This window comes from Bos taurus, unplaced genomic scaffold, assembly GCF_002263795.3.
Source record: "Bos taurus isolate L1 Dominette 01449 registration number 42190680 breed Hereford unplaced genomic scaffold, ARS-UCD2.0 ScbfJmS_892_Leftover_ScbfJmS_927, whole genome shotgun sequence".
Classification (NCBI taxonomy): Eukaryota; Metazoa; Chordata; class Mammalia; order Artiodactyla; family Bovidae; genus Bos; species Bos taurus.
In genome coordinates this window covers 539,975-555,619 of record NW_020192291.1, presented here as the reverse complement: position 1 = coordinate 555,619, position 15,645 = coordinate 539,975, and the positions used below count along the sequence as shown (strand labels likewise).

The window sequence follows — 15,645 nt, the reverse complement described above, 5'->3', positions numbered from 1 at the left end:
CATATTCTCTGTCTCCTGGATTAAAAGTAAACTCAGATGGGAAGGTGGTATTTGAGGGGTTCATAGTAATCATAACTTCCACTTATTACAAACCAATACTTAATCAGTATGCCACTGCTTTATATGTAGAACATGCATTCCAGCATTCATGCAGGATCAGATTTAGCAGACTCCATTTATGGATGGATAACTTGCAAATTTCTCAAGTTCACAAACTGATGAAGTGACCTCCTAGGACTAGTCCCCCGATCTGGATTAGTGCAGAGCCCACAATGTGCCACTTCTCCCAGCCTAAGCCAGACATCATGTCGTTTCATTCATTTTTCCTCTAAACACTCCAAAAAATGTGTCTCGTTGGATACATGGGGCCCTGTTCCAAAGAACTGTTTTGGAATAAAGGTTAAAAAATGCTGATAAATGAATGGTATGAAAGAAGACAAAACTACTCAGGGATAATGTGGTCATGAACACATGCAATGTCAGATACCCTGAAAAGATCAATATGCCCTCATTTATCCTTCTTGATTCTCAGGGACATAGAAGCCTTAGCTTAAGCGCTGTGTCCTCAGGTCAATGGATGGAAGAGTCCCAGCCTCTGATACTTATCAAGGGGAAGATTTTAGGACACTAGGGGTCCCACAAACTATATCCTGCTTCTTGCCTTGTGTGGCCATGGGGAGAGCAGTCTGTCTGAGGTGTGCCTTCCTTTCCTGCAGGGCAAAGGTGACGGGGTTCTCAGAGAGTTGAGTGTCTTGGTCTTGTGGCAGCAGCTCCAATTCTGCCCAAGTAGGAGATCCTAACAGGCCTTCATAGGATTTACAGTGAGGACACTGGGTGCTGATGAGTGGACCCCCGATAGCAAGGGGGATGGCACGGAGGAACAGGCAAGGGTAGCCAGGGAGTAGCTCTCTCAGTCCCCTTGTGTTTTCTCAACAAGGCGAAAGCCTTGGCCACAGGCCAGCTGATTCAGCCAGTAGGGAAGGTGAATTCCCATATGCTACCGGAAGTCAAGGTAAGAAACCTGATCTAAGACAGGGGGACCACTTGACTCCAGAAGAGAGGGGAGCCCTAGAATGTTCTCCTCAGAAGGCCCCAGTAGCTTTGCACACATCTGGTTCATCCTGTCTTCCAATCCAGAACTTCCAAGAAAGTAATGCCTTTGTTCTGAGGAGCCCAGCATCAGGTGAGTGGAGGCTGCAGTCTGGGTCTGGTCAGGAGCGAGGATGAGGTCCCTGAATGAGGGGCAAGAGGACCACTCAGCCCAGAACAGGGTAAAGTGTGGAGGCCCACCCCTGATATCAGCCCTATGAGACCCAGGAGAAAGCTTTCTGGCTGAAGTGTTCTCTTTCCACTGGAGTGGCCTCAGGGAGATGAGAGCCTTGGTCTACTGGGAGAAGCCTCACTTCAGTACAGAGTGGAAGCTACTGACTCCAAGTGAGAATAAAGGGACTGCACCTAGAACACAGCCCTGCCCCTCTACACCTCGCACTGGCAAATTTGGGAATGTGGGCATGATGCACCCCACACATTTCTTTTTAGAGCATCTCAGGAGGTGAGGTGCTGGGGCTCAGGGGTCAACCTCAGGACAAATTCCAGGTCATGCCAAGAGTCAAGTAGAGGACCATGAGGATTAAGGAACCACTCACACTATACCACTTTTATAGAATCCCTCCCCTCGGGTCAACCATGAGTGACCACAGGTTGGCAGCCCTCACATCCTCCGAGGAGGTCTCAGGGAATTTAAGGCTGTAGCATGAGAGGACAGGCCTCGTTAGGAGATGGGAAGTCAGTGTGGGGACCTGGAGAGAGGACAGTAATAGTGAAGAGAGGGAGGACAATACAGGTCTTCCTAGGAGCCTGGACTGAGACAGTGCACCAGCATTCAGAAGGCCTCAATTTCCAGTCACAGCTTCTGTCCTGAGAGACCACAGGTAGATGTGGTAAGTTAGGCAACCTCTACTTTCTTCTATTCGTCTCAGAGAGTTGGGGGGCCTTACTCTGAGCACATGTCCTCAGGTAAATAGGAACTTCAAGACCTCCCAAACAGTTCCCAGAGGACCCCTGGTCATTTCTCCAGAGGAGCTTAGGTGAACCCTTGATGTGGCAGGGAAGACAGTTCTTTCATACGTGGGTCAGCTACTCTGTGCAGACTGATTTCCCTGGGCATTTGTCCTTCCAATCCTCCATGATAAAGGGAATTGAAGGAAGGCTTCAAACCAAGTGGTATGCTCCTCCCCTCAAGTCCCTTGCTAGGAAAGTTACCTTTGATGTTTCTGCACATGCATAGCTGCCCCTTCCACTTGTTGGGAAGAAAATTGCTCACTAAATTCCCATGATCAAATAGTCCAAGCTAGAGACCGTTCATTAGACAGGCTCCCACCAGGAAATCGACAAGCTCTCTGGCTCTGGGAGCCTGCCTCCATATGGACAGGTGATTAGAATAGCAATAGGATACAGGTAGCTGTCCCAGGTGATTCTGTGGAAAAGAATCCACATGCAATGCAGGAGATGAAGGTTTGATTCCTGTTCTGGAATATCTCCTGGAGGAGGAAGTGGCTACCCATTCCAGTATTCCTGCCTGGAGAATCCCATGGACAGAGAGCCTGGAGTGCTGCAGTTCATGGGGTTGCAAAGAGTCAGACAAGAATGAGGCCTTGACCACAGACAGACAGACTGGAAGATCTAGAAGTCTAGGAGGCAAATAGAGGTAGAGAAACATAGGAACAATTGGTAGACCATTGTAAGTTAACATCGTTCAAGAAAGGTATCAGAATGTAGTGGAAGAAGGCAGGTTTGTTTAAATATAAAGCCATAAATAATACATGAGATGTTCCCCAGGCCTTTAGGTAAAAGAGGAATGTCACGACCCTTCTATCCATTTGAAGAAGTTCTACAATAATCCAAGTTTGACCTCATAAGGTCAGACACTCTCCTGCTCCAAATGAATTGGGAGGCAGTGATGTAAGCCTGACCTGTACTCAAAGAAGGCAGTCTTTCCTAGTCCTCCACTTTCCATTGACTATAGAATGTATTCCACTTAATCGTCCAGGCAGAGTTCCGTCACCTGACTGCTTGCATCTCTTACAAGCATCCTATATTAATCTATTTCTTGCCTAACACTTTGCCTCTTGCTGAATTCCTTCTGTGCTGAGACACAAACAACCTGAGCTGCCCTAAGACCAGCTACCAGGTGAGTGATTCTAATTAAAAGACCATGGTTCAAGTCCCAAACTGGATTTTTGGGGGTTGGAGTCCTGGCCATGTGGATTTGAGTCAAAACCTGATGTGATAGGTTTCAGCTAGAGGAGGTCTCCATGCCACCCCTTTGAAAATTTTAAACTATGGCCTGTTAAACTGGCTCATAGGGCTAGAATGAAAGTCACTTTCTTCTGCATTTCTCTGCACCTAGACTCCCAGTATCTTTGCCTTTGGTGTCCAAATCCAGACACTGTATGCCATGAATGCCTCCATTTTCTGTTTATAAAATTCAAGCTGAGAGTGTCTACAGGATAGGGTGAGAATGGACAAACAAAAGAAAAGAAAAGACATTGAGCTAAAAATTTTCTGGCTACCTTCTGAAATATGGCTGTCCTGGTGCCTCAGACGGTAAAGAATCTTCCTGAAATGGCAGGAGACCGGGGTTCGATCCCTGGATTGGGAAGTCCCCCTGGAGAAGGGAATGGCAACCCACTCCAGTATTCCTGCCCAGAGAATCCCATGGACAGGGATCCTGGAGGGCTACAATCCATGGGGTCACAATGAGTCAGACATGACTTAGAGACTGAACAACAACAGCAATCTCCTAACACTTCTTCTACTTTACCTCTTCTTGCTGCAACTAGTGAAGCCCATGCGTCCTAGAGCCTGTGCTCCACAGTAAGAGAAGCCACCACAATGAGAAGCCAGTGCACCCCAATGAAGGGTAGCCCCTGCTCCTCGAAACTAGAGAACACACACGCAGCAAGGAAGAGCCAGCACAACCAAAATGAAATACATAAATAATTTCTTAAAAAAATACTCAGGGAAGACACAATGGCCCCTGGGGCGAGAACTGAACCACATTCTGCCCAGCAAGATCACAGGTGAGGGATGCCACAGCCATGAAAAGTCCATAAGGGAATTCAGTGACACCCAAAGCCCCTTATGAGCATTCGTCATTTCCTTTTCAGATGGGTAACTGACTGTCCATCGCTGAAGACTTGCCCTTAGGATTCCAGCGAGGTCCAAGTCTTCCTTGCCTTTAGGAAAAACTCTGAACTTTGAAAGACTTGCCAGGTAGACTCTGCTGGCTTGGCAATGCTAAATTTGCCTACAAAAGCCTTTTCCCTTCTCCAGATGATACTAACCATCAGCCAGCCACTGAGCCCTGTTTACAGGAACTCTTTCTGGACAAAAGAAGGAGTCTCTTGGACCACAGACCTCTTCTTCATTTGTACTCAGCATTGAACACCACTATTCCCGGCCCTCATCTAACCTGGGGCTCTAGAACTCCTTAAACTCTATCCACCTCAGGAAGTCATAGGGCCCACCAGACTTCCATAAGAATCCAAGTTCCCCTCTCCATGCAGGATCTCAGTTGGATAAAACAAGATTAGGGAAAATTCTCAGATGACCCCAAAAAATATCTAGACAAGTTTAGACATCTATGACTTTTGAATTAATCCAGAAGGACATTTATATCATCCTTGCTCAGACACTCTCTCAGGCAGAAAGGACAACTCTATACAGATTCTGCACTCAGCTGGGAGACAGTTATCACATGGCAAAGTCCCAACCATTTCCCATGGGAACGATGGCTGTTCCCTGCTCAGAATCTAATTGGGAGTATAATACTTGAGCCAGGTTAGCAGCCAGGGATGCTTTGTCTTCCTCTTCCCCACCTGAACACTGGTGGTCAGAGCACACCCAGAGAGGCTCCCTGTTCTGGCCAATGACCACCACTAGGTTTCCAGCCATGTCAGGACCAAGCAAGACAAAGTGCCAGCAAGGGGTGTCAGAGGTGCACCAAGACCTAAACGGTGACTACTGTAACCCAGGGTTCATGATGCCATATTTATAAAAAATAGCACTGTGGTTTCTGTCGTTCTTCCCACTCCATGGATTTTGCGTGGGTACTTATGGGTAACTGCCTGCACACTAGGAGAAAAGTTATATAACCTAAAGCTGTCCATCAACTTGTCAGTCAAATGACACAGGACACACATGACCCTACCACATGGCAGGACCACTTCTGGTTTCCAGACAGCCTGCTCTCCTCCTTCTCAGGAGTGTAATTTTGCTCTGCTTCATAAAACTGCTACTTAAAACTGCTCTGTTTCTCCAATAAATTCTTTCTCTTTGGGAGGACAAAAACAGGAAATCAGTGTTCTGCTGGTGAAAATATGGATCACATATTTATTACTGTTCATCAGGTTCCAGTTAAAGTTTTTATATTTTATAACACAAATTTAGAAACTTTTGATTGCTGTGTGATCTAGAACAAGAAAACACAGCAATGGAAGAGGGATTTTCATGCAAATTTGAAGAGACTCTGAGGTAAAATAACTTAGGTCAAGTAAAAAAGAAAAGAAAAAGTCAATTTTGGTAAGTTTTTGATGAAATTCTTTTAATACTCCTTTTTAGTAAAAGTATTTCCTGAGTTTATTCAAGATTGTGGGAGAAATTACATAGTAATAAAGTAGACAACTTTATCATTGTCACTCTTATTTCCAACCAGTAATTGAGTACTCCTTGGAATGCTCCATGGCAGAACTGGGGATGGTAATAAAAAGAAGCCTGAGCCACTGTCCATAGAAGTTAACTGTCTATAAGTTGCTGCCATATCAAGCAGATGGGGAGATACCCTTTGAGACCTAAACATGTGACAAGTTGAAACCAGGGATGAGAACGAGAGGAGGTTGCAGATTAGAGCAAGTCAAAAGTAAATGCTTTGAGGCGAGGCATGTGGGTGCTTTGGAACACTGCAGTTCCCTTGAGGATGTAATTTGAAGTTACGTGGGTTGGTGGGCTAAATGAGGCTGAGTGAATTGAGGGCAGTGGGTGACCCTGAAATGGGGGGTTTAAGTTGAGAAGTTGAAGAACGGAATGGAAGATTACCCTTGATTCTTACTTTGAGACTGTGGGTAAAACAGAGAGACTCTCCACCTCGGACAGGAATAAAATGGGTTCTGTGCTCCTGCCCTAGTATGGAGAAATACAGTGCACGAACTGGGGATTTAACCCCACTGCCTCCAGGGTGTTTGCCGGAAAGAAGGATGGTATTTCCTTGAACTGAGATATCTAATACTCACTGTAAAGCAGTCTCCACATTGGGGTCAGAGGCCACTATGTTACAGAAATGTTCTACTACATATTTTAAGCATAATTTGGGGGAACTTCAAATGAAAGCTACACTTTTGGTGCTGGTAAAATTAATGAAAATGGGGGGTGTTGGTATGGATGAAAAGGCAACTGGAAGGGAAGATCTTTGTCCTTGACACAAATTCTAGAAGTTCTGAGTAGCATCCAGGCAGGGGAGATTCCTCTACATTCAAATGGCATATTTACAAATGGGGAAATTTTATTTAGTTTTACTAAGCAGAACTGTGTTCATTCTGAAAGTGCCACATATTTCTGATATCTCATGCAACTAAAAAAAACAAAATTCACAAACTATGGTCTGTAGTCATTATCAGAGGAATAAATGTCATTCTTTGAAATCCATTTTTGCAAGAGCTTTAGATCCTCTACATAGAAAACCCTAAAGACTCCACCAGAAAATTACTATAACTAATCAAGGAATACAGTAAAGTTGCAGGATATAAAATCAACACACAGAAATCCCTTGATTTCTATACACTAATTCCTATACACTAATAATGAGAAAATAGAAAGAGAAATTCAGGAAACAATTCCATTCACCATTGCAACGAAAAGAATAAAATACTTAGGAATATATCTACCTAAAGAAACTAAAGACCTATATATAGAAAACTATTAAACACTGGTAAAAGAAATAAAAGAGGACACTAATAGATGGAGAAATATACCATGTTCATGGATTGGAAGAATCAATACAGTGAAAATGAGTATACTACCCAAAGCAATTTATAGATTCAATGCAATCCCTATCAAGCTACCAACGTATTCTTCATAGAGCTAGAACAAATAATTTCACAATTTGTATGGAAATACAAAAAACCTCGAAGAGCCAAAGCTATCTTGAGAAAGAAGAATGGAACTGGAGGAATCAACCTGCCTGACTTCAGGCTCTACTACAAAGCCACAGTCATCAAGACAGTATGGTACTGGCACAAAGACATAAATATAGATCAATGGAACAAAATAGAAAGCCCAGAGATAAATCCACGCACATATGGACAACTTATCTTTGACGAAGGAGGCAAGAATATACAATGGATTAAAGACAATCTCTTTAACAAGTGCTGCTGGGAAAACTGGTCAACCACTTGTAAAAGAATGAAACTAGAGCACTTTCTAACACCATACACAAAAATAAACTCAAAATGGATCAAAGATCTAAACTTAAGACCAGAAACTATAAAACTCCTGGAGGAGAACATAGACAAAACACTCTCCGACATACATCACAGCAGGATCCTCTATGACCCACCTCACAGAATATTGGAAATAAAAGCAAAAATAAACAAATGGGACCTAATTAAACTTAAAACCTTCTGCACAACAAGGAAACTATAAGCAACGTGAAAAGACAGCCTTCAGAATGGGAGAAAATAATAGCAAATGAAGCAACTGACAAACAACTAATCTCAAAAATATACAAGCAACTCCTACAGCTCAATTCCAGAAAAATAAATGACCCAATCAAAAAATGGGCCAAAGAACTAAATAGACATTTCTCCAAAGAAGACATACAGATGGCTAACAAACACATGAAAAGATGCTCAACATCACTCATTACCAGAGAAATGCAAATCAAAACCACTATGAAGTACCATTTCACGCCAGTCAGAATGGCTGCGATCCAAAAGTCTACAAGCAATAAATGCTGGAGAGGGTGTGGAGAAAAGGGAACCCTCTTACACTGCTGGTGGGAATGCAAACTAGTACGGCCACTATGGAGAACAGTGTGGAGATTCCTTAAAAAACTGGAAATAGAACTGCCTTATGATCCAGCAATCCCACTGCTGGGCATACACACCGAGGAAACCATAAGTGAAAGAGACACATGTACCCCAATGTTCATCAGAGCACTGTTTATAATAGCCAGGACATGGAAGCAACCTAGATGTCCATCAGCAGATGAATGGATAAGAAAGCGGTGGTACATGTACACAATTGAATATTACTCAGCCATTAAAAAGAATACATTTGAATCAGTTCTAATGAGGTGGATGAAACTGGAGCCTATTATACAGAGTGAAGTAAGCCAGAAAGAAAAACACCAATACAGTATACTAACGCATATATATAGAATTTAGAAAGATGGTAACAATAACCCTGTATACGAGACAGCAAAAGAGACACTGATGTATAGAACAGTCTTTTGGACTCTGTGGGAGAGGGAGAGGGAGACGGTGGGATGATTCGGGAGAATGGCATTGAAATATGCATATCATATATGAAACGAGTCGCCAGTCCAGGTTCGATGCACGATACTAGATGCTTGGGGCTGGTGCACTGGGATGACCCAGAGGGATGGTATGGGGAGGCAGGAGGGAGGAGGGTTCAGGATGGGGAACACATGTATACCTGTGGCAGATTCATTTTGATATATGGCAAAACCAATACAATATTGTAAAGTTAAATAAAATAAAATTTTAAAAAAATTTAAAAAATCACATATATTACAATAGTTCTACAAAATAGGGTTTAGAAGACTCACTTTGCAGATTACGAATTTGGTAGTATTCTCAAGTTCACAAGACTTGTGACAGAGCTGGAAATAGACATTTGGTCTGCATCTGTCGAGAGGCCACACTGTTCCACTCCTCCCAGCCTGAGGCAGACCTAGTGTCCTTCAGTTCTCCTGTCATCTCCCTACTCCAAACTGTATTTCAGAGGCTTCTGTTTCAAGACAGCGGTGTAGGAGGATGTCTGTTCATCTCCTCCTGCACCATAACTGCAACTAGCTGTTGAACAACTATCAACAGGAGGACGCTGGAACACACCAAAAATGATACCCCAAATTCAAAGAATAAGTGGAAGTCGCAACAAGATAATAGGAGGGGTACAATCACAATGAATTCAAATCCCATACCCTCTGAGTAGGTAACTGGAGAACAAAAATACCAAAGAAGTTCTCCCACGATTGTGAAAGCTCTGCACCACACATCAAGGAATGCAGCCTGCGGTTCTGACAAAGGGACTTGGAATTCCCTGGTTATCTGACCTTCAAGGGCAGTGGGATTTGATTATAGGACTCCCACAGAAGTAGGGGAAACAGGCACACCACTCTTGGAGGGCACAAACAAATCTCGCATGCACCAAGACCCAGAGAAAAGGAGCATTTACTCCACAGGAGACTGAATCAAACCTACCTCCAAGTGTTCGAAAGCCTCCTGTGGATTCATGGGTCAGCTGGGGCTCAACACAGGGATGGGGGCACTGGCAGAAGCAGTCCTAGAGGTCCTCCTTGGCATAAGCCTTCCTACAGGTCAGCATTAACTCTGCCATAGAGACCACAGACCCATAATTCAAAGAGAGGCAAGCACTCTAATGTTCACTGCAGAACTGTTTACAACAACCAGCACATGGAAGAAACGTGGATGTACATCGACAGATGCAAGTATAAAGAAGCTGTGGAAGGCACATGCAATGGAATATTGCTCTTGTTATTTTGTCACTAAGTTGTATGTGATTCTTCTGAGACCCCAAGGACTGTAGCTCACCAGAATGCTCTGTCCTTGGGATTTCCCAGGTAAAAATACTGGGGTGTGTTGCCATTTCCTTCTTCAGGGAGTCTTCCTGACCTAGAGATTGGTCACAGTTCCTGCCTTGGCAGGCAGATTACTTACCATTGACTCACAAGGGTAACCCAGTGGAATATTACTCAGTCATAAAAATGAACAAAATTGTGTCATTGTTAGAGAGATGGATGGACCTAGAGAGTGTTATACCGAGAAGGAAGTCAGAAAGAGAAAAACAAAGATTGAAAATTAATGTATATATGTGGGAACAAGAAGAACGGCACAGGTGACCCTATTTGCAAAGCAGAAATAAAGACAGTGATATAGAGAACTAATGTATGGTACCAAGGGGGAAAGGGTAAGGGTGGGAGGAATTAAAATATTGGGATTGACACATACACACTATTGATACTATGTATAAACTAGACAACTGTTGGGAATATACTGTATAGTACAGGGAACTCTCCTTAATTCACTGGGATGCCCTCAATGCGAGGGAAATCCAAAGTGAGAGGATATATGTATATGTATGTCTGATTATTTTTAGCATGGAATAGAAGTTAACACAACATTGTAAAGCAACATACTGCAAGAAATATTTGCTGCCATTGACTCAAAACAGTGACTGTAAATGTACTTTTATTTAAACATTCCATGGTTTTCCAAAGAACAATGCAAAGTAAATCAGATTTTTCCTTCACAGGCTGTTATTTCACACAGTGTTTTTTTATGTTAACATGTATCTTTCAAAATGTAAATGTCATACAAAGGAAACTAGGATTAATAACTTTTTAAATTTCTCTTCTTTACTTTAATTGCTTTTACTTTCCTAGTTAGTATGGGAGAGCAAAACATGCCATCTCAAACTGTCTCTTTTGATACACAGATTATTCTAACTGAAAACAATCAAGGCCAAAATACTCAGAAAGGAACATGACCTTTGGCCTAACTGCTGAAAGAACTTAGGCAAAGGTCCTGTTTCCTGAAGAGAACTATGACCAGAGATAGCTGCAAAGATTATGGGCAAGGTGTGGTGGCGAAATCTTGGCAGGGCCTAGAGATGAGAGTCCACTCTGTGGCCCGGGGTCTCTGCCTGGCACAGAAAACATTCTTTTACCAACATTCCCTTTCCCATCTCCATGTGAACTTCCTTCTTATTATTTCAGGTCCCAAAGAACTACCATTAAAATTTTCTTTTCTCTTTGGCTCTGGGCTTTGGCCATGTTGATGAGCTATTTAGTTTTCCTGGGTCTCTCTCATGTCTATGTGTTATTATACATTTATTTTATCTTATTAATCTGTCTCACATCAGTTTAATTCTTCGACCACCTGCAAAAACCCAGAAGGGCAGAGGGAAGTATCATGCTCCTCCATATTAGCTACATCTCACATATTTCTCTCTGTGTTCAAAATCCCTAATGAGGTATTCAGTAACAAACTAATGGCTACGAATGTCATTAAGGATTTTACTTATATTGATATAATTACATATTTCTTTATGCTTTTCTAATTTTTATTTATTTATTTACTGAGCATTACCCCGCCCAATATAGCAAGAGCCAGGTTTCCTCATAGCCAGTCCCTCCCATCAACAAGCTTCCAAAAGCCTCTTAAACTCATTTTTTCAGAGGGGAGACAGAAGAACTACAATGCCCTATTCTCTAGAATGAAAACCACAGTCACACGAAGCTAACCTAAATGATCACATGGATCACACCTTTGTGTAACTCAAAAGCTACGGGCCAGGCTTTGCATGGCCACCCAAGGTGGATGGCTCCTGGTGGAGAATTCTAACAAAATGCAGTCCACTGGAGAGGAGAATAGCAAATCACTTCACTATCCTTGCCTCGAGAACCCCATGAACATCATGAAAAGGCAAAAAATATGATACCAAGAGATCATACCAGGGGGAGATACCTGCGCACCCCAGGTCAGTAGATGTCTAATATGCTATTGGGGAAGAGCCCAGAAACAGCTCCACAAAGAATGAAGAGACTGGGCCAAGTCAAAACGACACTTAGTTGTGTATGTGTCTGGTGGTAAAAGTAAAGTCTGATGCTGTAAAGAATAGTACTACATAGGAACCTTGAATGTTAGGTCCATGAATCAATGGAAATTGGTCAAGCAGGCGATGGCAAGAGTGACCATCAACATTTAAGAAATCAGACAACTAACATGGACAGGAATGGGTGAATTTAATTGAGATTACCATTGTATCTGTGGGCAAAAATCCATTAGAAGAAAGGGAATATATCATAGTCAAAAAAAGAGTGCAAACTGCAGGTACTGGGTGCAGTGTCTATAAGGACAGAATGATCTTGGTTCATTTCTAAGGCAAAGCATTCAGCATCACAGTAATCCAAGTCTATGCTCCAACCACTGATGCCAAAGAAGGTAGAGTCCAGTGGTGCTATGAAGATGTACATCACAGCCTAGAACTAACATCCCTAAAAAATGTGCTTTTCATAATAGGGGACTGGAATGGAAAAGTAGGAACTAAAGGAATAACTTGCAACTGAAGATGGAGAAGCTCTATATAGTCTACATAAACATGACCCGGAGCTCACTCTGGCTCAGATCATAAGTTCCTTACTGCAAAATACAGACTTACATTGAAGAAAGTAGAGAAAAGCACTAGGCCATTGAAATATGACCTAAATCAAGTTTCTTATGATTATACAGTGGAGGTGAGGAATAGTTTCAAGGGATATGATCTGGTAGGAAGACTGCCTGAAAAACTAAATATGAAGGTTCAGAACAAGGTATAGGTGGTAACCAAAATCATCCACAAGAAAAAGAAATGAAAAACGCTAAATGGTTGTCTGAGGCCTTACGAATACCTGACAACAAAGGGAAGCAAAAGGCAAAGGAAAGGTGTACAAATCTGAATGCAGGTTTCCAAAGAGCAGCAAGGAGTAATAAGAAAGCATTTTCAAGTGAACAATGCAAAGAAATAGAGGGGAAAAATAGAATGGGAAAGACTAGAGTTCTCTTCAAGAAAATTAGAGATACCAAGAGAACATTTCATGCAAAGATGGGCACAATAAAGGACAGAAACTATAGGGACACAACAGAAGCAAAAGATTTTAAGAAGAGGTGGCAAGGATATACAGAAGGACTGTTCAACAAAGGTCTTTATGACCCAGATAACAGTGATGTTGTGATCACTCACTTAGAGCCAGACATCCAGGAGTGTGAAGTCAAGTGGGCCTTAGCAAGCATTCCTAAGAACAAAGCTAGTGGAGGTGACGGAATTTCAGCTGAGCTATTTCAAACCCTAAATGATGATGTTGTTAAAGTACTGCACTCAATATGCCAGCAAATTTGGACCACTCAGCAGAGGACACAGGACTGGAAAAGGTAAGCTTTCATTTCAATCCCAAAGAAATGCAATGCCAACGAATGTTCAAACTATCATATAATTGCGCTCATTTCACATGCAAGCAAGGGAATGCTCAAAATCCTTCAAGCTACGCTTCAACAGTATCTGAAAAGAGAACTTCAATATGTACAAGCTGGATTCAGAAAAGGCAGAAGAATGAGATATCAAATTGGTAATCTCCACTGGGTCATAGGCAAAGCAAGTGAATTCCAGAAAAACTTCTACTTGTTTGACTATGCAAAAGCCTTTGCCTGTGTGTATCACAGGAAACTGCAAAATTATTAAAGAGTTGGGAATACCCGACCACCTTTCCTGCCTTCTGAGAAACCGGTGTACAGGTCAAGAAGCAACAGTTAGAAGTGGACAAGGAACAACAGACAGGTTCAAAATTGGGATATGGGTACATTAGGTTGCATATTGTCACCCTGATTATTTAAGTTATATGCACAGTACATCATGAAAATTCCCGGATGGATGAACACAAGCTGGAATCAAATTGCCGGGAGAAATATCAATACCTTCAGACATGCATATGATACCACCCTTATGGCATAAATTGAAGTGGAACTAAAGAGACTCTTGATGAGAGTGAAAGAAGAGAATGAAAAAGCTAGCTTAAAACTCAACATTCAAGAAATTAAGATCATGGCATCTGGTCCCAACACTTCATGGCAAACAGATGAGGAAAAACTAGAAACAATGGAAGATTTAATTTTCTTCTCCAAAATCACTGTGGATGGTGTATGCAGCCACGACGGTGGTGGTGGTGGTTTAGTGACTAAGTCGTGTCCGACTCTTGTGACCCCATGGGCTGTAGCCTCCCAACCTCTTCTGTTCATGAGATTCTGTAGGCATGAATACTGAAGTGGGTTGCCATTTCCTTCTCCAGGGGAACTATCTGACCCAGGAATTGACCCCAGATATCCTGCACTGCAGGCACATTCTTTACCAACTGAGCTACGAGGGAAGCCCCAAATTAAAAGATGCCATGAAATTAAAAAACGCTGTTTCCTTGAAAGAGAAGCTATGACAAACGTAGATCACATAATACACAGCAGAGACATCACATTAGTAAAAGAGGTGTGACTAGTCAAAGCTATGATTTTCCCAGGGATCATGTGTGGATGTGAGTGAGCGCTGGACTGTAAAGAAGGCTGAGCGCTGACAAATTGATGCTGTTGAATTGTGGTGCTGGAGAAGACTCTTGAGAGTCCCCTGGACAGAAAGGGGACCAAACCAGTCATTTCTGAAGGGAATCAATGCTGAATATTCATGGGAATATCTGATGCTGAAGTTGAAGCTCGAAACATTTGGCCACCTGATGGGAAGAGCTGATTCATTGGTAAAGACCCTGATGTTGGGAAAGATTGAAGGGAAAAAGAAAAGGAGGCAGCAGAGGATGAGATGGTTGGATGGCATCACTAATTGGATGGATAAGAGTCTGAGCCAACTCCAAGAGTTTGTGAAGAATAGGGAGCCTGGCGTGCTACGGATCATGGGGTCACAGTCAGAGATGACTGAGCAACTGAACAAAAGCAACAACACAGAACTGCAAAACAACAAAAGTAAAATATACTGTAAGCAATGGACAATAAGTAATAACACCATATTGATATTAGTTGCTCATTTTTAATAAACGAACTTGTATCAGTTGAACCATTCCAAGATGTTAATAACAGAAGATGCTAAGTGGAGGAAGAGACTGGCTCTATAGGAACTCTGTACACTATCTGCTAAATTTTCTATAATCCTAAATCTGTTCTTTAGAAAAATAGAGAGGCTCACAAGACAAGATGTTGACCACTCATTATGAAAGAAATGCAAACCAAAGCTACAATGATGCATCATCTCACACTTGCCAGAAAGGCTATCATAAAAAAATCTAGAAACAATCAGTGCTGAAGTGGCATGGAGAAAAGAGAACCCTCTTGCACTTTGAGGGGGAATGTAAATTGATATAGCCACTATGGAGAACAGTATGGAGAGTCCTTTAAAAACTAGAAATAAAACTACCCAATGACTCAGCAATCCCACTACTGGGCATACACACTGAGAAAGCCATGTGTGAAAAGATTCACGGACTGCACTGTTTATTGCAGTACTATTTACAATAGCTAGGACATGGAAGCAACCACCTCAACTTCCACTAACAGATGAATAGATACAGAAGTTGTGGTAGATATATACAGTGGAATATTCTTCAACCATAAAAGTAACAAATTTAAGTCAGTGGCAGTGAGGTGGATGCACCTAGAGTCTGTTTCACGGAGTGAAGTAAGTCAGAAAGAGAACAAAAAGTATTGCGCAGTAACACATTTATATGGAATCTAGAAAATAGCACTGATGAATCTATTTGCAGGGTAGGAATAGAGACACATGTAGAGAAAAGACATG

The 15,645-nt window shown here is 42.2% G+C and overlaps 1 non-coding gene across 1 annotated transcript; it reads right to left on the bottom strand.

Annotated features, from left to right (window-relative positions):
- Positions 1-10,792: 10,792 nt before the first annotated feature.
- Positions 10,793-10,854, bottom strand: MIR12047 (microRNA mir-12047). The gene has a single exon (NR_162419.1). It is a non-coding gene; the product is annotated as a microRNA mir-12047 (primary transcript).
- Between the last annotated feature and the right edge of the window lie 4,791 nt (positions 10,855-15,645).